At 38.9% G+C, this 20,833-nt stretch overlaps 1 protein-coding gene across 1 annotated transcript in view; it reads left to right on the top strand.

The window, feature by feature from the left end:
• LOC5576770 (arginine-glutamic acid dipeptide repeats protein) overlaps positions 1–20,833 on the top strand; it is a 198,595-nt gene that overhangs the window by 21,108 nt on the left and 156,654 nt on the right. The window contains exon 2 of the mRNA XM_001662807.2: positions 3,132–4,121. The gene's annotated coding sequence lies outside the window, so the exon portion shown is untranslated. The remainder of the gene's footprint in view (positions 1–3,131; positions 4,122–20,833) is intronic.

The raw sequence follows: 20,833 nt of genomic DNA, 5'->3' as shown, positions 1-20,833 counted from the left end.
TGATTTTTCAGTGCCAACCTAACTTATTAAAAAAAAAAATCGTAACTCTCTAACCATAAAAGATAGAAATTTGGATTCTACGGCAAAGTTGTTCCAAATCGGTTGTTCTAAAACATTGTGTAGGCCTAAACGCGTCAGCAAAAAAGTTTATATTCTGATCACGTAAACCATGCGGACCGCCCTAATTTCATATCACTGAAAAAAATGTCTGAAAAATAGAGGAGAAACTTTGCCAAAGACCCATATATCTAAAATTGACGGTTTAGGCGCAAGCATTTATGTTTTCCTAGATATGGCTTTGGGACCAATGTGCAATGGAAGAGAAAGATAGGATCCTTTGAATCTAACTCTACGTCTTCAATAGGGCGAAGAAAGTACCATCAAGAACAACAAATTAATTAAACAATTTAATATATTACCTATTGAAACTGACTAAAATGAAGCGAAATTGATAGGAAGAGTGAATCTGTCAACTAACTATCGCTAACATTTCGTGGAAAGAGGGCGGGCTCTTCTCTTCTCATCTAATGGGCCTTTCTGGCAAACAAGGGCTTGATTGTACGACTGTTTGTGTGAACTTACTTCTAAAAGATGATTCTTTGCCTCTTGAGGGTTTCGCGTAAGTGTAAGGGTTTCGCCATTTGTTTTTGGCCTTTCAAACAGGAGTATGATTGAAAACAAATCTCGCATAACTTATGATGAATAGACAAAGATAAAAACTATCACTACCAGTGGCGATTCCCTAACCTCAAACCTACCTGTTCCACGAATAGAAATTCTTGACTTTACGCATCCAATTTGCAGCTATCAAGTGAAGTGAGTAGTGTTTGATCCTTTGCTCCTGCGGGGGCGGGTGATGTGAGCAGGATCAATCGTGTTGCGCGTCGCTCGCGCGGCACGAATAAATAGTGGCGTGATTCGCGGATAGGGTCAGTAGTGTTTGATCCTTTGCTCGCGTTGCTTGCTCCTGCGGGGGCGGGTGATGTAAGCAGGATCAATCGTGTTGCGCGTCGCTCGCGCGGCATGAATAAACAGTGGCGTTAAACGGGTTAGTCGTGAATGTATCATGGATCGCATCACCAATCGCTGGTGACTCCCAGATCTTTACCTTATCCCACTAACCCAATATCCTTTCCATGACAACTGTGGAGATGCAGAAGATTCTTCGGTCTCTAGTAACAACGGTTGTCTAGCTAACATTCCTTCCCTTCCCCGATGACCGTAAGGACGTGGCCGGCGCCGTTATTGACTTTTAAAATTTGAGCTCTCGATTTGTGCACATTGAAGAATGGTTAGCTAATCCCAAGCCCCATTCATTGATTCCCTGTGCAACTTCGATTGCTCTAGTCAATCGCGGAGTAGCAACTACGAATTGTACGGTCATATATGCTCATGCTCCAATTTGCAGCTATCAAGTGAAGATTTGCTAGAAAGGAAGATGCCAATCATTTACTATTTGTTTTATGATCTCAATTTGTCGAAAAAGGCATTTTTAGATGCGTAGAACAGGTAAAAACTGAGGTTACGAGTCGCCTCTGATCACTACATTTGTTTGCTCAGAAACGACAAGCTACATACTTGATTATCAATGGCTTTTAGGGCGAGATCATAAATTAAAATAAAATTACCTTACGTAATAAATGAAAGCTACCTTTAGGAAATTTCTCAGAATCTATTTGGCGGTTTTATTTTATCATAGTTTATTGCGGACAACTGGCAATAACTGCGACAGGTTTATGACTAGATCTTCTTTAATTTGAAATGAAGGGTTTTGCCAAATTTTCAAGAAATTACGTGAAATCTTAGAGAAGAGTTTATTGATGCTGTTTTGGTGATTTTTCAGGTTATACGATGTCTCTGGCAAAATCCGTGGTGTATCCTTAAAAGACCATTGGCGAATATGTTCCGCGAAAACGAATTTCAATAGATATGAGTGACGAATTTCTGACGAAGTATTGGATCCTTAATAAATCTTTGATGAAATCATAAGATACTATATAGCTACCAAGTGACACTTTTGTTGACTTCTTTGCGAGATTATTAATTCTAGACCGTATTGGGGTCCTAAAATCAGCTATCTTATCCACTCAACGAATATCTCAAGTCCCTGATGTGCTAGAAAGTTGATGTCTTCGACAAACTTGTTCAGCTGATCATAGGCTATCTGGCAGTGACAAATCTGAACGGGAATTCGTCTGCTAGATGGCGCCATTCCCATCCTCAACATCCTGAAGGTTGACTTCTTTGGCAAGATTGTTCTTGATCTGCTGAATAACATGTTGAAAATCACACTAAAATGTGCGTAAGTTTTTTGTTTCGTGATTGATTTCATTGTTTTTTTTCAGATCTTCCCGGAAAACTTTGTATATGGGTTTTAAAAATTTGGAAATATGGTCCAAGTAGTTCTTGAGTTATTCCGGTACACTGGAGACTCATAAAAATTGATATAATAGTCAAGAGATAAATGAAATGCTGGTTTTCATAAGGTTTTACGTTAATTCTGGGACTTCCTGGGTTTCAGAAGTTATCTTGGGATTGTTTGTTCCGGAATGGACACTGTAGCTGGAAGAAAGGGATTCAGACAGAGTACTGGATAGTAGGTGTTTAAACTGTAAAGTAGACATAACTCTTGCAGAATTCTCAGCAAGATTCTTACAAAATTTGGACAAGATTAGCTAGATTCCCACATACTCGTGGGTGGGATTCGTAAAAAAAAATGCGTGGTTTTCACAGAATCATTGGCAAGAGTTCTGACAACATGTTGGCCGTGATTCTCACTGATAATTTAGTCTAGATTCTCAAAGAATGTTATAAAATATTCCTACATATTCTTACAAAATTTTCGACAGATTCTCACACGACCTATGGTTGAATACTTGAAATATCCTCAATTTTCTAGAAACTCTGTGCCTGTGACCTTGGCGTCATTCCTCTATTCAGCATAATGCTGCTTCCATCTTTTAATCATTTCAAGTCCATCCGACAAAATTCTCCCATCCTTTTTCCTTTTAATTTTGGCTGACGACGCGAATTAACAATCAGTACTTGTAAAATATGATTTCAACTTATATAAAACCATACTTTGCCTCGTCATAATTCACTAATCGCCCCAACTTCTCACTTTATTTCAGCTGCCCAGTTCCAATCGATCAATCGTCGAATAAGGCCCGAACCGTGATGAAGCGGCACTTGGAATTGCTTCCAAGTAACTGTAGCCATAGTGCCCTGCTGCACATCGTCACAAAACAGCATGCCGGGTGCAAAACTCTGAATTGAATGGAAGAAGCTATATGTGAAAAGCGAAAAGCGTCAGCAGCCGCCATCCGATAGGTGCAAAATTTGTTGGAAGCCGAAACCTTCCCAGTGAGCAACGGATCCAAGGGTGTGTGAGTGTGCTGTCCGGACGGATGGGGACCAGTCCGTTGTGTGTCTCGACGACGTCACAAAACAGTAATTAGAAGAAATAAGGAAAAAATACAAAACAACCGAATGCTGACGGTGCTGAAGAAATTGAACCATCTGGGGAAGAAGAACCGAAACGAAGAAGAATAGCAATACTCTCTTGTAAGTGCAGTGAGGTTTCTTGGAGGTGCCCGGAAGACACAGGCTACAGAAGAGCGAATCCACCTTTGTGTGTGTGTTCATGTGTAGTGGAAGTGTTCCGCTAGTAGTACCTTTGTGCCGCGAGTCGGAGTGGCAGTTTTTTTCGGTTTTTTTTTTGTGTGAATATTCCAAGCAAACGACTACAAAGCTTTCGACAAAGGCAAAGGCAGAAACCGAGTGTGAGTGTTCAAGGAGAAAATTAGCTCAAAAGAAGAAATAGGATAATAAAGGTTACCCCCCGAAGGCAGTCGAAGAAGGCGCAGGCAAACGTAAGCAGCCAGAAGACCCAAGTTGCGAAAAGTGGGAGGCAAATTCCGTTTCACTGGGACACCGAATCTCCTGGTGTTGTCGCCTTGGTGAGCTACATCTTTTGTAAGGTGCCACCGAGGAGCCCCATCATTCGGTCATCAATCAATTTGTAATTTGCCTACCGATCGGGCAAGTTCGGGGTAGCGTTTGCAATCGGTTCCGTGTGGTCATCACCTGGAAGTGGGGAAGAAGCGCCGCACCAAAATCAAGTAAGTGAGATGCTCTTTATGCTTTATGATATCCCCTTTCAGATGGTTAGTTTTTCGGACGTCAACGGAAATGTTTGCTTCTATTTCGTTCGAATGAACGTTCAGCAGCTCTCTAATACACATCTCAGGGCTAGTAGCAGGGCTCCTTTTACATACTTGGTCTCTATTCTAACACACGTCTCATTAAACGAAAGGTCTAAAATTCTCCATTTTAACTAAAATGGTCTATCTGAACCCTTCTACCTCCAGTAATTTCCAAGAGACTATCTCAAGATTTAATCTGGATAGTTTTCAACTATTTTTTCTAATAATTTGTTATTGTAGGAGATCTTCAGAAGATTCCTACAGAACTTATTCCAAGATAATCCAGACCCAGAATTCATCAGAAATTAGGAAGTTTCTCAGAGATCCTCGCAGGAGTTCATCAAGAAGAAGTGTTTATTTTTGTTTCTGTTCGGTCTTATTTTTTCAAGCAAGTTATCTAAAGTTCCCAAAAGACACTCAGTCGCTACCAGCCCTGCCATGAAGAGACTACGTTCTCGTCGTCATATTTTCCTATTTAGGTAAATGGCACAAGCGACGCAACGGCGCGGGCGAACTTCTGCCACAAGACTGATGAACTTTTCGTGAGTGGACTCGAAGCCCGGTACGTTCTTCGTACAGAATGTGCTACAATATGAGCTAACTGCTCAGACTGTGGGTCGAGAAGGGGTAGACGCGGGGGCGAAATTATTGCTCTGTTGAAATATTGCTCACTTAAGTAGTTATTATGCCCAGATTGATATTAGTATCTGGGACGTGACCTGTGGTCGGTTGTCTGGGTTGTGTTCTCCACATAGGAGAAAGCTGGAGATATACTGCGGTTGATGAACACTGACTAACGTTGAAGCGTTATTAGCCTTCTAAGGACTTGGCCCGATGTCGATGCGGAAACATGGCCGTTAACTGCCAGTAGATGTGGGTTAAACAATAAATCTCGCGTAACAGTTCAAAGGGCCAATCCTCATATCGTTAGTTCTGAGAAAATTCGATGTGAATATTGTTCACCACATTTTCAGTTTCTATTTCTCAGAATTCAAATCAATCAATGTGATTTCTTGCTCGTTGAGTGACGATTTACTGTAACTACACGTTAAAACTCGATTTTATTCTGAAAACTGTCAAAAATGTGAAAAAAATTATGAGTTTTCGAGACAATTTTCGATTTTCAACCAAGCATTGGCCTTTTTTACAGGCCAACTTGAATTTTGTTAGCGTGAATTGGCCCAAGGTTTGGCCCTTTCTGTTTACTTCGAATAAACAAGCGAGAGTCATTGGACTCTCACCAGGCTAAGGCTAATGACAGCTTGCGAAATTTCTCGATTGTAGGCCCTCTTGGTGGAGAGAGATTCGTTCATTGGCCGTTTTGAGCTGTGGGCCTATGAATCATTTGGAAAAACACAATTATTGGCCGTTTTGAAAATCGGTAAGTTTTTTGATTATGTTGTCAATGTTTTCATGGTGAATGGGTGTTGAGAGATGCTATCGAATGATATCAAAACCCGGTTTTTTTGGGCCTTTGGAAAAGTAACGCTAGAATTCTTAACAATGGATTCGAAGGTCTCTTAAGGTGAAGATGAATCGAAGCCAAAGTTCAAATTTTCAAGAGCACGGATCTGGAGAACCAAACATCCGTTTGAGCTGAAAACTTAATCGATTGGTCACTAGTTGGTGGTGACCAATCGATTAGTTTTCAGCTCAAACGGATGTTTGGTTCTCCAGATCCGTGCTCTTGAAAATTTTAACTTTGGCTTCGATTCATCTTCACCTTCAGAGGAAATTACGTCTTAGGAATTAACTGGTTGGGAGCCATTGTTTAAAAAATTCTCTGAAGTGACTTTTGAATCAATCATACTCTTTTTAATATTAGTAATGATTCGGCTAGTGTTCTGATTACAAAACCATGAGACTTTATTAGCTGCACATGCTCTTCAGTTACCTTCACGAGTACATAAATAGCAAAATTTCCTTTCAGATTATAATTTGAGTACCTTTCCTCTGTACACGCCCTTGAGCTTTAATAGATGTATATCAGAACCAGACGGATTGAAGAACACGTTTACCCTTATATGTCTATGAATAAATTTGTGCACAAACACACATTTGAATCTCATCCTGCTCTTGCACGGTACAAGAGGAAACTCAAAGCACACATTTTTCCGATCACTGTCGTCACCGCACATCCTATTGCATTGATTTCCCTTAAGCATTTTCCTCGATTCAATATACCGAGCCGACCGACATTCTGCACCACTGACTGCATGTGGAGGCTCAAATCCAAGAGGTTTCAGAATCTCGATAAAGATACCGACAGATTTCCTTTCGATAACAGCATTTCTCGTGTAAAAATTCCAAAGGGCTTGACCAACTTGAATTTTGTTAACGTGCATTGGCAAAAGGTAAGGCTCTTTTGGTTTACAACAAATGTGCAAGAGAGAGTCATTGAACTCTCACCATGTTAAGGCCATTGACATTTTGCGAAATTTTACGATTGTAGACCCTCTTGACGGAGAAAGATCCGATCATTGGCCGTTTTAAGCAGGGGTAAATAAGTGATTTGGCAAAAAAGCTGTTTCTGGTAGTTTTGAAAATCGGGTTAATAACGATAAGTTTTTTGATTTTGTTGACAATGTTTGCACAGTTTGTGGGTGTTGGAAGATGCCATCGAATGATATTAAAACTGATTTGTTTACAGTTTGATCATTGGCCCTTTAGAAATGTAATGCGAGATTTCTCGAATAAGTGCTTCAACAGATCTACGTTTAATTTTCATAAATACAAAACGACGTAAGTGAGATTTTCAATCTAACTTACATTATATAAAGATACAAAGCGACGTAAGCACGAATCAAAACAAACACGAGCTAATTGCCTTCATATTTCAAGCGATGTAAACGACGAAAAATATATTCAAATGAGGATTATTTCAAATCGTTTTCAGAAAAACGGTTTTGATTCTTCTCAATTGATTTTCTCAAAAACCGTATGGAAGTTACTTACGTCGTTTCGGAAAAGTAATCGAGATGTCTCGTTCACCAAGCAACGGATTCGTTCGCGTTGGTCCGGTCACCGCAGTCCTTATAGGCTTCGATTCTGATACCTATAGCTGCTAGCTTACCACAAACAGCAAATCCGATTTCCCGAAGCTGAAATCCACCTCGTCAGAGTTTTCTGACGACGATGACGTTGAGCGGGGGGTGGTATGAGGACGATTGGCTGGTGCAATGAAAACCGGTGCCATGTTTTCCAATCATCGTGAAGAGGGTCGACGATTACCACCTCCACGCCATGAAGGGGTGGAAAAATGGCTGGAGCTGGAATAAGAAGTGTATGGGAAATGCACCGGTGGAGGAAAAAGTGTCAGGACTTGGATTTTTATTCTCTCCGTTTAGATTCTCGATGATATGGTTGACAAACGGCGGAGAGGTTTTGCTATAGAAGACAGTAAATATATGTATTCTAGGCCTTTTGCAGTAGAAGATGTTTGCGATTCAAACACAGAATTGAATAGCTATTGATTCGTTTTATGATGGTTCCATGACAGATCTTCAAATTTCTGTCCATAAATCTACAATTGAACGTATACTATTTTCAATAAGATTTTCGAGTTGTTATTTCTATGATTTATCATAGAAAGTTGCACTAATACATATAGTGACATTTTGCTATGTTTTTCAAAGTTCATCATGTTGATGTTCTTCGTTGCCTCAAATTGACCTGCATTCTTATGTGAGACTCAAATTGACCTGCATTCTACACCCTTGCAGGAAACAAGTGATCATCAACCCTTGCAGGATTGGTCGAACTATGCGGATTTGGTGATACGGTCAACGCTTCAATATGTCGATATTGAAGGGACCATCGAGTTAGGGAGTTACAAAACACAAAACCAGTGCAACTGCGATCCAAGGAACTTTTACTATGCTTCTCTAACTCCATATCGAGATATGGAATATCGAATAAGGGAGAGTTGACTGTAGCTAAGTTCTAACTAGAGTAACCCGATGTTAAAGAATGCAGATTATAGAGTTAAATCATAGACATTAGTCTATTATGTCATTATAAGATTTTTACTATTCTTTCGTTGTTTTGCATTATCCAACCTGAATTTAAATATTATTAGTTAACTAGAACTTGAGTATTAAATAGCAGATGAAAGAAGAAAGAAGATTCACAGAGTAAAATGGAGGAAGCTTCGGAAGATAGAAAAATGCAGTTTATGATCAAAAACGCGGAACTATTATCAGGTCTTTTGGTTGAGACTAGAACACTCTTTCAATGCTAATGAAACTTTTTAAAAGGTTTCTAGTTTCTAATGAAAGGACTCTGAAGTTTCTTACTCAAGCGAAATGTTTAGTTGCTTTTTTGCTTTGTATTTTGTCTAGGCTTCTTGCATATTTTTGGTTATTACATTGCAGATATTGGAAGCGGATATCATGAACAGGGGCCGAGATAGCCGTAGCGGTAAACGCGCAGCTATTCAGCATGACCATGCTGAGGGTCGTGGGCTCGAATCCCGCTGATCGAGGATCTTTTCGTAAAGGAAATTTTCTCGATTCCCAGGGCAAAGAGTATCTTCGTACATGCCACACGATATACACATGCAAAAATGGTCAATCGGCAAAGAAAGCTCTCAGTTAATAACTGTGGAAGTGCTCATAAGAACACTAATCTGAGAAGCAGGCTTTGTCCCAGTTGGGACGTAACGCCAGAAAGAAGAAGAAGAAGATCATGAACAACATCTGGACGATTTGTGGATAGATGACAGAAGAAATCTTTCATTAAATTTTCGAAATTTTTAACGGACTTTAAGAGAGAGTACTGATAAACATGATGTTATTATTAACCCTGCAGATTTTTTTCGATAAATTTCTCAGAATATCATAAGATATACTGTTGAGTGTAATCTTGAAGGGATCCTGGAAGTATTCATGGTTCATTCTTTTCTGAGGAATTTCTACAAAAATAATGTAAGAATCCTTGACGTAAATCCTGGGATGAATCCTTGAGGATCAAGAGATTTTTATAGAAAATTCCACGCGTCATCTTCACAAGTTCTTCTAGAATCCCTTCGTAGATTCCTTGAAAATGATCTCCATCCTAGGATTCTTACAGAAATTCTTGCAGGTAGCCTTCCAAAACATTCAATGATTTTACTAGGTATGCTCGATGGAATTATTTTAGAATTTTTCAAAAGAGCAATACTGATATCTTCATTGATCCATGGGGATTAATTCTCACGTAACTTTTTAAAAGGTCCTATAAAATATTAAGAGGCTCCCTTGGATTACTTTCCCTTCAATCAATAACTGTGCTGAATTAACCTCTTCAGTTGCGTTTTCTGTTGTATGAATCTATAGTGAAAAACTTTCCAAAATTGCTTCACAATTGCACAGTTACAATCTAAAGACAGCGAGAGAGGGGAGAATCTCCTCATTGTTACATAGGTCCAATTCTCGTAGTGATTTCTCCAGTTGTTCTTCTAAATATTTCTAAAATAACTCTTGCTTAACTTTTCAAAGGGACTCATTCATCACTGAGGGGCTCTCATTGTCTACATTCTCTTCTGTTACGTTTTTTTGTATGAAACGCTAGCCAAGAACATTATCTTCCGATCTAAAAGAATGTTCGGTCAGTTTCTTGGAGGAATCCTCATTGAACTCACTTAGTTAGGGGTAGTCGGAGCGGTTTGCCAATGGGGTGGAATGAGCAATAGGCATGTTACAAGTCAGTGTTCGAAACTCAAATAAAAAGAAATAAATGATGTTCGAAAAAACTTCGAAAACTTTCGAAAAAAAGAATAGGATTCGATCGAAAGTTGGATCCGCCGTAAACAAGAATGAGGGTGATTATCCGTACAAATTTTGAAGGCATGCTTCTATGTAATCAAGCTGGGCAAGTTGAGCATTCCTACCCGGTTTAATCTCGTGACCTATTATATTCATAAGCAGCAAGTTTGACGCATTTCTGATTTCAAATATTTCAAGCATGATTTTTCAAATAGGCGTAACTAACATTCGGAAGGATTCGAGAAAAATGCAATGCAATATATTGTTAAGCATTTTAAATCCTATTTAAAATGTTTTGCATTTTTTCTATTACTGTATCTACTATAAGTTGAAAAAAAGAACACTGTTTCTAACCACTATTAAACAATTCGGATTTGTTTTGAATTAGATTGAAAAACTGATAAAATTATCGAATAAACCCTTTTGCTTTGTGCTGCTCACATACACCTTGATGGTTCGTCGATATCATACCTTGATTGATACATACACCTTGCTTGATGCGTCGGTTTGACAGTTCGTTTTTCACATGCGTCACGTCATATACACCAGTATTGTTTTGCAGTTGCACATACACCGGTTTGAAAATTCCCATAAAACTTAATAAAGTTAGTTTTTACGTTCAACTATACAACGAATATTGGTTTCCGAATGTTTAAAATTTCATCTTAACTAACAGGAGCACCTGACGGAGCCGGGAATAAGAAAAGTAGATGGAGAACAGTTCTTGTGAGAAATTTGGTAAGAAATATTGTCTAGAACCGAATATTGATGGTGTTCCACATCAGTTTGCCGACGCGTCAGCTAGCTGCAGCTGCGGAAATCCGAATTTCTCGATTTCCAACAAGTTTAGTGATTCCCAAACAGTATGACGTATCTGCTGATTAAAATTTTATGTATTGATTGTGCATATAGGTCGCTTTACTATGAGCATACATGTGCATGAGTACGGTGTATGTGCTAGAATGAAAAATGTTGACAGTTGAGTCGCTCTAGAAACGTAGGGTGTATGTAGCCAAATTAAAACACTGAGTAAAGTGCACATAGGGCAGAATTGAAATTTATTTCAAAAAAGCGAAAAATGGTTTTAGGAATACTTTTGTAGGCTCAATATGTAGATTACGCGTTTGTCAAGCCCATGCAAAGCAAATCTCGATTTGTTTATTTTTGCAGATACGTCGGATTGAAGAATTATGCTTGATTTGAAAAACCAAGGGAAATGTGTTGAGTGGTCTTAATGAGCGCCTTTTTATAAGCTTTTTAACGGATGGGAAATGTCCTTCAAACTCACTAGATTTGAACCTATAATTATCTATGCCCAGTTTATCCTAAAGCCAAGAACATGTAGATTGTCGTAATTATCAAAAGGACATTTGGATTCGACTAATGTAGAATTATGGGAGCAAATATCTCTTGATTAACTAGCGGCCCTCGAGGAAAATGACCCCGAAACATTTAAATGGGCGTATATCAATACGAAGCAATCATTTTGAAATTACTAAAAATCCTATTTTCGTTAACATATAGAAGTATTAGAAAAGGTACATGGACTTTGATTTCTTATTGTTTTCAATAAGAGATAATCATTTACAAATTTTATTGTTCGGATAATATGCGGACACCCTGTAGATTTTCACCCATCAAAAAGTTTATAAAAGAGAAACTTTATATTCTTACAGGAAACTGAAATCCATATTTTTTCATTTGATTTCATATATTTCGAGCATAATTTTTCAAAACGTATCTAAAATTCGGGAGGATTCAATAAAATGCGATGTAATATATTGTAAAGCATAGGTTCCCAAACTTTTCGTGTGCGCGACCTACCTAGCGATCAGGCATATTTTTTGCAACCCACCAGGGAAAAATAATTTTGAACTGAAAACAATCATGATCGTTTATTACTTTGTGGGGTATAAATTTTGATTAAGTATTGTAGGTAGTGCTTCGTGAAGCCCAAGCAGGACAGTTTGGTTTTGCGTCGTCCGTTAGATTTTGCTCACAATTTCGCGCGTTTTAGTCGCCGGAGATTTTTTTTTTTTTCCTGTTTGGAGTGTCTTGCTGGGTAGTGCTTCGTGAGGCCCAAGCAGGACAGTTCGGTTTTGCGTCGCCCGATCGATTTTGCTCACGATTTCGCGCGTTTTCGTCGCCGGAGAATTTTTTTTTCCTGTTTGGAGCGTCTTGATGGGTAGTGCTTCGTGAAGCCCAAGCAGGACAGTTCGGTTTTGCGTCGTCCGATAGATTTTGCTCACGGTTTCGCGCGTGTTTTCGTCGCCGGAGAATTTTTTTTTTCCCTGTTTTGGAGCGTCTTGCTGGGTAGGTATTTGGGAAGGCCCAAGCAAGACGGTTTGTTTTCGGAACGCCAAGAAGTTTTGCTGTCAGTGTCAGTTTTGTGTTCAGTCGAGAATGGATTACCAACTGGTGAGTTCGTTTCATGCTTATGATAACACATTTTTTCATGAAAGCGTAACTTTTATGTAATATTAAACAAACTTTGTATGGTTCGTCACTATAAGTGTCGGCATTATACTATTTTCTTATACAATTTCAATATACATATATTTTTCTCTTTTTGACATTATTAAAAATTATCTTTTGAATTGTTCGACATTGTGAATGTTGACGTATTTTTTAAAACTTCTACCATATCGAGACAAAATGCACAGTAATACTCATATGTCATTTTCAAACAAATTATGTATGGTTCGTCGCTACAAGTGTCGGCATTATTCCTGTTTCATATAATTTAAAATATATACATGTAATTTTCAGTTTTCGACATTAATAAAAACGTCTTTTGAATTGTTCGACATTATAGATGTTGACCTATTTTTTAAAGCTTCTACCAAAAACTTCTCGAGACAAAAATACAAAACTAGCTTTAAATATAAGTCGTATATTTCCCCCTTGTCCATGGATCGCATCACCGACCAGAGGTGACTCCCAGATCTTTTCCTCCCTCACTAATAAACACCCTTCCCGTGGTGAATGTGGAGATGCAGAGGTATTCTCGGTCTCTAGAAGCAACAATCATTACACCCTAACATTCCTTCCCCATCCCAACTGACTGTAAGGACTTGGCCGGCGCCGTTATTGATCAATAATATTAGATCTGCTAAAATTGCACTTCGAGAGTAAGCGGAAACTCCCATCCCTTATTCATTTGGATCGTAGTGCAATTCTTACCAGTTCCGATCAATCACGGAGTAGCAACCATTGACATGTACAGTCAGTCTATGCTATGCTATGCTATACTATAAATTTTGATTAAGTATTGTAATAGAGAAACTCCGCTCGAAACAATAGAATGTGCGAAGTTTCCAACACATACTTACTTACTTGATGGGCTACAATTCGCTACGATGAATCTGCGCCGAATGGATGAGTCTTCTCCACTGGGCTCGGTCCTGGGCCAATCGCTTCCAGTCGCCCTGAACGTTAAGTGCCCTTAAGTCCTCCTCAACCGCAAAAAGCCATCGTGTGCGCGGCCTACCACGAAGTCGGCGGCCTCGTCCGGGTTCTCTGTTGAATATTATCTTTGCTTGTCGTTCTTCCGGCATACGGGCAACGTGACCAGCCCAACGCAGCCTGCCGTGTTTTATGCGCTTGACAATATCCACCTCTTTATACACTTGGTACAACTCGTGATTCATGCGACGCCGCCAGATGCCGTTTTCTAGTTTACCGCCGAGTATTGTTCGCAGCACTTTACGTTCAAACACCCCGAAAGCTCTCCGGTCGACTTCCTTCAATGTCCATGATTCATGGCCATAAAGGACAACCGGAAGGATCAGTGTCTTGTATAACGCGAGTTTTGTTTTCGTTTGCAGGCTACGGGACTTCAGCTGGTTACGGAGCCCGTAGAAAGCCCGACTCGCAGCTGCAATACGTCTTTTCACCTCGCGGGTAACATCATTATCGCATGTCACTAGTGTTCCAAGATACACAAATTCTTCCACCACTTCAAACTTATCACCACCTAGCACCATTTCGCTACCACTAACACGTTCGGACCCACGTTGACCACCAGCTATCATGTACTTCGTTTTTGTGGTGTTGATCGTGAGCCCGATTCTCGCTGTCTCCCTCTTGAAAGGCACGAACACCTCTTCCACTGCCCGTCGGTCAATCCCGATGATGTCGATATCGTCCGCGAAGCCAAGGAGCATATGAGAACGTGTGATAATGGTACCGCTTCTCTGCACACCGGCTCTCCTGATAGCACCTTCGAGCGCTATGTTAAACAGCAAGTTAGAAAGAGCGTCACCCTGTTTCAATCCATCTAAGGTTACGAACGATGATGAAATCTCGTCCACCACCCGCACACTTGATTTTGATCCATCAAGCGTTGCACGAATCAGTCTAATCAGCTTCGCCGGAAAGCCATGTTCGGACATAATTTGCCACAACTCGTTTCTCTTCACTGAATCGTACGCTGCTTTGAAATCTACAAACAGATGATGAGTCTGCAAGTTGTACTCCCGGAATTTATCTAGGATTTGACGCAGGGTGAACATTTGATCCGTCGTTGATCGGCCCTCTCGAAAACCAGCTTGGTATTCGCCGACAAAGGACTCCTCATACGGTCTCAATCTGTTGAACAGAACTCCAGACATGATTTTGTACGCCGAATTAAGGAGTGTTATCCCTCGGTAATTGGCGCACTCCAGTCGATGCCCTTTCTTGTACAAAGGGGAAATGAGACCTTCCAACCAACTAGTAGGCATTTGTTCTTCCTCCCATATCCTCGATATGATACGGTGAAGGAGTTCGTGCAGCTGCTCGCTTCCGTGTTTGAGAAGTTCGGCCGGGAGCTCGTCCTTCCCAGCAGCCTTGTTCCAACACATACAGGTCATCAATTTTGGACCAATTTAATTATATTAAAATCATTTCCCACCATACGATCAATCATTGTAAAGAAAAAAGGGAAGAATGAATCGTAAGAGTTATTACTTAAGAGAGAAATCATCATAGTTCATCTATTGGAACACAAAATCATCTACCTATAACAAATTGAATGTTTATTTTTAGCAAAAAAAAAAAAACTCTAAAGAACCTAGTCTCACCATTCTTAGCTTCCTTTGTTTAAGTAAGCCGTGCAGTAGAAAAAAATATATCAATCAAATCTTTCCAGAACGTAATAGTAAAACTATTCTAAATTATTTTACAAACTTTGCTCGTTGTTTATCAGCAAGATTCAACTTTATTTTGCCGAGGGGAAATTTCAGCATAAAGAGTGCAGAAAGTCTGTTACAAAACACTGAAACTGCATTTTTTGTTATGAAATTTATTGATTTTTAGTGTTGGCAGCTATTTGTTCTAGAGATGCTTCAGGATTAACCATTTCTTCCCCACAGCTTTGTTCGGCAATTTTGACTGCCAAAAATTGGTGCTTCCTAAAAAAAGGCTTGTACGGAAGCTGTTATAATTTAAATTATTCAAAGTCAATATAAGAATTTGATTGAAAATCAATAGTTTGTTGATTGATTTTCAATAGTTTGGCCTTATTTCGACTTTTGATGAGATTAATGTGTGTATAAATTTATTCCAGTTATTGTTGAGCTAATCGTACCAATTCGATTTCGTTAGCGTTCGTTAAAACCGGTAGATCGCCTATGCTACCGTTTGAAAGAGAAGGTTGAATCACAATATTTAAAATTCAATTCAAAACTCTCGATTTTATCATTCAACTGGCCTAATTCTTGGAGTTCTTGAACAAAAAAAACCAAACTGGTTGCCAAAAATTGAGGTGACATTGAAAAACGTGGAACATAAGAGAAAAGTAGGATTTTCTCGCGACCCCACAGAGCAGCTCACGACCCCACTGGGGGTCGCGACCTACAGTTTGAGAAACTATGTTGTAAAGCATATTAAATCATGTTAAAAATGTTCTGCATTTTTTTCTATTGCTGTATCTACTATAAGTTGAAAAAAAAGGAACACTGTTTCTAACCACTATTAAGCAATGTCGTTTTGTTTGGAATTAGATTGCTTTGCGCTTTGTCATATACACCTTGATGATTCGTCGATATCATACCTTGGTTGTTATATACACCTTGCTTGTTGCGTCGGTTAGACAGTTAGTTTTGCACTTGCGTCACATCAAATACACCGGTATTTGTTTTGAAATGGCACATACGTCGGGTTGTAAATTCCCATAAAAACATGATAAAGTCATTAGTTGATATGTTCAACTACAACGAACATTGGTTTTCGAATGTTTCCAATTTCTACTTGATTTCTACAAAACGGCGTAAGTATGATTCTCAACTTTCTTTCGCAACCTTATTACTACTTCGCCGCTTCGTTATATGGAAAGACGAAGTGACTTAACCACGAATCAAAACAAAACACTACTTGAGGCGATTTTACACTGGAACAAAAATGTCGTAAGTAAACGAATGAATCGGCTTAACATTTTTTCATACAATTTTTGTGGAAAAAGATAGTAGTTGTTTAATGCGAGCTGATTGCATGCAAAATTTAAGCGATGTACACGGTAAGAAAAGAAATTCATTTTAAAACAGTTTTAGAAGACAGGTTGTTATTATACTTTCTCAAAACTGTATGAAAGTTACTTACGTCGATTTGAAAAAGCAATCGAGATTTGTTAAATTTTGCATATACGTCGGATTGAAAAGTTATGCTTAATTTCATGCTTTATATATTTTTTGCATTCTAAAATCTTTATTTCTTGATTATTATTTTCTTGTTGTACTTGTGTCTTCAATTTGATTCCTACTGATAACTGACGTTTCCGCTATTTTTATAAAGTTTTATATGCATTCTGTTCTTTATGATTATGTATTTTGTTATTAATGATTAAGCTACCTTCGATACTTAGGTCTGTACACTAAAATTAGAACTCCCTTTCTTCTGAAAACTGTAACACTGCAAATACCACATGGAAATCAATCCAGGCCTAAAGTTTGCGCCCAGTTGAGCAGAAAGCAAAGCGATGGAAGTGGTTTTTGCGATTAACCTGGCCAATGTGCTCAAGCATACTTACATACAGTTCCACCTAACAAGAGGGTGTGAAAACAGCTTCGACATTCCGTTCCCTATCCCCACTTTCAGTTCCACATTGGAGGAGGTTTCGGTCCGAAGCCGGTATAAATGTTGTAAGTAGCAGGTGATGAATTTTATTGGCTTCCGTGTCAAACTGACTCCCACCGAGATTTGCTCGATGTATGTTTTAGTTCTTGCTGCTGTTGTTGTTGTTGGGGGCAAGATAACATCAATTCGTTGCACTTTGTTAGCTTTCTGTGGCTGCAGCTCTCAGAAGCAGAGACAGTGGAAATAAATGTGGCAATTGTGGGAGATCAATTTGCACATATCGGGTTGATTTGTTTGCCATTTATTGTGGCGCTCCGTGTGGGACGATTTATTTATATGTGCGCCTTGGTCGTGTCATGTTTAGCCATTTAGTTTTATTATCTCGTTCAGCATTTGATGCAGTCTCGAGAACGAGTTGTGGTTTCTATTCTAAATTTATAAGTGCCACATGCCTGGATAGATCGTTTCGTTTTCTAATTCTTTGAAATATGGACAGAATTTAATCCTCTTGGTTTCAGGTATTACATATTTAGAATGCACGTGTCCCACTATAATTTAGATTTGCGCCATATTGAGCTTATTTCGTTATCTTACCTGATAAAATAAGAGAATGAATTCTATTGATTATTTTTTCAATACTTTACTACAATTTTTCTAAAGTACTCAGTAAGACTTCAACAAGGGTTCGTGAGTTTTTTTCCGAGATCCCAGAAGTTCAACAGGAATTCCTTTATAAATATTAATTGTTTTGCTCAGTATCAGTAGCGGCCTGGTTTCTGCGGTAATTGCTCAATTACATCATGTAAAAGAACAACAGCGAAAAAAATATTGTTATCGATTGAAAGACGCCAAAGGCGAAATAGCGCAGAAAACACTGTGTAAAACGCATAATGCAATCCAGCTGATCATTTTGGAGAAAAAAGGAAGGGCACAAAACTGTGGGGAGACTGCTGGTACTGGCTACAGACTACGTTTGTGATTCCTAAGCCTAAAGCAGAGCATTTACCACCGAAAGTGGTCAATTTTTAGGAATGTAAAACTTCTCGAAGAATTTTCTTCTGTTGAAACACCTGCTTGAAGAATATAAAGGATTTAAACATGACCGTTACCATTAGATGAATGCTTCGCATTCCTTTGCACACTACTGGCTACATCTAGGCCCCCATTGTAGATGTAGATCATTTCTCCGCCAAAACGGAATTTAAAACCAGAGAAAGAACCTTTCCATATGGCATCTGGAATGAATACATAAAAGCACATGAATACGTGCAGAAGAAATCCACCCTTGGCATCATAGATAGATACGATGAAGTGGTGCAGACGATGACTAGCAAACCGAACACGCACATTCTCTTTCCATATCATCTTCTTCTTTTTCTTTCTGGCGTTACGTACCTACTGGGACAGTGCCTGCTTCTCAACTGATGGCTTCCACAGTTATCAACGGAGAGCTTTATTTTTGCCAACTGACCATTGTTGCATTAATATATCGTGTGGCAAGCACGAAGATACTCTATGTCCTGGGAAGCGGAGAAAATTTTCAATCCGAAAGACTGGTGGGATTCGAACCCACGACCCTCAGCTTGAACTCTTGCTGAATAGCTGCGCATTTACCGCTACGGCTATCTGAGCCCCCTTTCCATACCATCTATCAGTCTGAATTCCTGTTCATTCCTGACTGAAAACTGAGACCAATCGACGACGACGATGACGACTTGCCCTCCATCCGTGCGAGGGATCAGTAGAATCAATATGTCGAACGGATGATTGAGTACAGAGTTGGACAAAATGTTTGTTTGTATATCTTAATGAACTGACAATGGGAAATGTTTCCATTTTTCATCAATTATTTATCCCCCGACTGCTGCTTCTGCTGCTCGCTCCCGCTGTGTAGTCGTCGATTGTCCGGCCGTCGTCGATCCCAGCCTACACATAGTCTTCGCTTGAACAGTAGGGTGTTCCAGAAAAAATCAATGTTCAAAAAGTCATGGTGCTCAATTCTAGATTGAATGATAATGTTTGTTTGTAGCATTTTTGTAGAACATAATTTCTAATAAATAGTTTTGAGATTGTGCCAGATCGATTTATGGCAAATGGTCATTCTTGATAAAAACTGTTTTATGCAGATGTTTCATAGCCCAAAACATCTGCATAAACATGAGAATATAACATTTTTGATTAAAAATGGCAATTTTTCATAGATCTCTCTGGTGTAACCTCAAAACAATTTTTGAGAAAGTTCATCTATTTATTATAAGATTATAAGATTGAGCACCATGACGTTTTGAACATTATTTTTCTTCTGGGCAACCCTATCGAACAATAGTGTTGTCTAAGCTTTGTGTGAGGTCCTCCCACACTTGCGCTGCTGTTTCTCGGTGAGCCTCCACGTTTGGGGTTTATTTGCATGAAGACAACGTGAGTCGAATTTCATTCACCTCCTCCGATGACATCGCCGTCGTCGTCGATTTATCTTCTGACCGTCTAGTGTCATAGCAAGAGAACAGCAGTGGTTAACGTATGTAACCCACGTGCCACCTGAACAGCACGGACGACCATTGAAACGATTGGACGATAACGTTATCTATGAAATGTCAATTAGCTCGATGCATTGTTACCTACACTCTCGTTCTTCCGCCGCTGGCCCTTCATGTTTGCCCAGCACACATAATTTGTGCAGGGGTGGTAGCAGGTCTCTTTTTAGAGACTTGATCACTGTTCCAATGGAAAGATTCTTAAGTTTCTTTGTTTAACCTAAATGGCCTCCAAAGGCACTATTCTTCGTTTTCTCCTCGTAGTGAATCCTAGTCCAAAAAGTTTAGAAGTTTCTTTCACCGATTACTCCAGTAGTCACTGTATCAGATTTGCCAAAAAATCCAACAACATTTCTTCCAAAAAATCTGAAATTTTAGATTATAGATTTTTTTTTTGGAAACCCTACAAGAATTAATACATTAGATTGTCCAGTCCTTCGTGAATTCGTGTACGGTTTGGTTTAAGAATTTTAAGAATTTTAATTTTAAGAAAATCCTCTAGGAATTATCTCCTGGAAGTCTTTTAAGAACTCTTCAATGAATTCCTTAACCTTTCAGTCGTCGCGCGGTGTGCCACCGTCAGAACCACCACGCTGATGCTGTAAAAGAAAACCGAGGTTTTTTCAACAGTGTTGTACACAACGTTACGGCTGAAGTGTTAATAAAGTTTATCTAGAGCTTACTCCAACATTTCATTCAAAAATTACTCCTGCAACTCTTTCATACAAATCTGTAGTCTGGAGTAAAATTTTCATTGATTCTTAGAAATGGCATCTTTCACATTAGTGAATAGTGCATTATGATCATTCCCACATACATTTCTTAAAAGATACCGTACGATATTTTCGAATAATTCCTTCAGAAAATCCCAAAGAATATTATCCAGGAATATGTACGGTTGACTTTTTTTAATAACTCTTGCGTTCAGTATAATAAATACTCATCGTCCTTCTTCATCTTGCATTGTAAAACGTTCCAAAAACCCATTGAATTTCGTGTACCAACCCAAATAAAAAGTCGATGAAGATAAATCGATCTTTGCAGATACGCCAGTACGATAATAAACGCGAGATTTTTTTAAGCAATTTATCTACTAATTATAGTTATAGTACCAATTATGTCAATAGTGAAAGAATAGTTTTTTTTTTATTGTTAACTAGAATATATAAGTGATTATTCACAGGGATGACAAAATTATTTGTTTTTAGTGATAACTAGGCCTTGATAAGGATATTTGTGCAATACACTGCGAAGACAAACATTTTGAAATATTATATCACGGATATGTCGCCTTCTT

Source organism: Aedes aegypti, chromosome 2 (assembly GCF_002204515.2).
Source record: "Aedes aegypti strain LVP_AGWG chromosome 2, AaegL5.0 Primary Assembly, whole genome shotgun sequence".
NCBI lineage: Eukaryota > Metazoa > Arthropoda > Insecta > Diptera > Culicidae > Aedes > Aedes aegypti.
Note: the sequence above shows the minus strand (reverse complement) of the source record. Positions and strands in the feature narration are given on the sequence as shown.